Here is a 1299-nt window from a genome sequence, read left to right as displayed (position 1 = left end):
ACGACGTCGAGCGTTCCAGTTGATCCGATCAACGGAACAGCCTGCTCGTGAAATTAACGTGCAAGTGGCTGAGCACTCCACTGACACGTGTACCCTTAACGTAGTTCTCGGGGATATTCAGTGTGACAAGGCTGACCCTTTGAATTACAGGCACAACAGAAACAGGAAGTAAGAGTGAGAGAAAGTTGTGGTGGAAGAGTACAGCAGGGTTCGCCACCATCTCCTGCCGGAGCCTCGTAGAGCTTTAGGTGTTTTCGCTCAATAAACACTCACAACATCCGGTCTGGGAATCGAAACCGCGATCCTATGACTCCGAGTCCACTGCCCTAACCACTGGGCCATTGCGCCTCCACCGATAAAATAAGTAAGCACCAGCTAAACACTGGGTTCGATGTAATCGACTTAGCCCCTGCTGCGAAATTGATGGCCTTGCATCAAAATTTGAAACGGATATTCAACTTGAACCAGTTTCATCAATCGCAACAAATTAAAACGGGAAATCGGACCTTGCGGAGTTTGAACTCTTGAACATAAAGTGACTCCCAATGTCGAACTGATTCTGCCAGTCTACTGTCAATTTGCATATAATTAATATAAACACTTAAGACATTTCATTAACGTTATATCTGTTGCCAATACTCTGTATCTCACACGCCATAGTTATTTTTGACGCTGGTTTAGAATAAACGTCGACGAAAATAAAAGTAAATGAATAAAGAAATGAGGAAAAGCTTATCAAAAGATTCGTCGTTCATTTATGTTTGAAGATAAATTGAATTGGAAATTAGATTCGGGTTGTGTGTGTTCTGATTTGCATACAAAATATGAACTTGACAGCTGCAAAAGCCGTACAGGTTGCGTGTGACGATAGCATATTTACTCGGCGTTTACTAAGACATGTGTTTTAGTTCCGTTCTGATGACAAAGAACATATTAACACACACACGTATATAAATATGTACACGTACGTAGACAAGAAAATTATTCACAAATACACATAGACTAAAATACAAACACATTTACATCAAGTCTAATGTGCATATATGGCGAAACTAGCGCGTACGTACGAGCGCGCTTGTGAAAAGGCGTGACCCTGTAGTTAGGGCATCTGTTTCACGATCATAATGACGTAAGTTCAATTCCTGGATCAGACGGTGGGTTGTGTCTTTAACCAATACACTTCACTTTACGTGGCTCTAGTCTACTCAAATGAAAATGAATAGCAGCTGAGTGGTGGTGCTATTTAGTACGGCTTTCTCTCACCGACACTCTCTCCCGTTACACACACACACACACACA

General features: G+C 42.0%; 1 protein-coding gene across 4 annotated transcripts in view; it reads right to left on the bottom strand.

Annotated features, from left to right (window-relative positions):
• LOC106874097 (putative uncharacterized protein DDB_G0291812) overlaps window positions 1-1299 on the bottom strand; it is a 45503-nt gene that overhangs the window by 29075 nt on the left and 15129 nt on the right. The window lies entirely within an intron of this gene.

The sequence above is a fragment of the Octopus bimaculoides genome, chromosome 5 (genome assembly GCF_001194135.2).
Source record: "Octopus bimaculoides isolate UCB-OBI-ISO-001 chromosome 5, ASM119413v2, whole genome shotgun sequence".
Lineage (NCBI taxonomy): Eukaryota > Metazoa > Mollusca > Cephalopoda > Octopoda > Octopodidae > Octopus > Octopus bimaculoides.
Note: the sequence above shows the minus strand (reverse complement) of the source record. Positions and strands in the feature narration are given on the sequence as shown.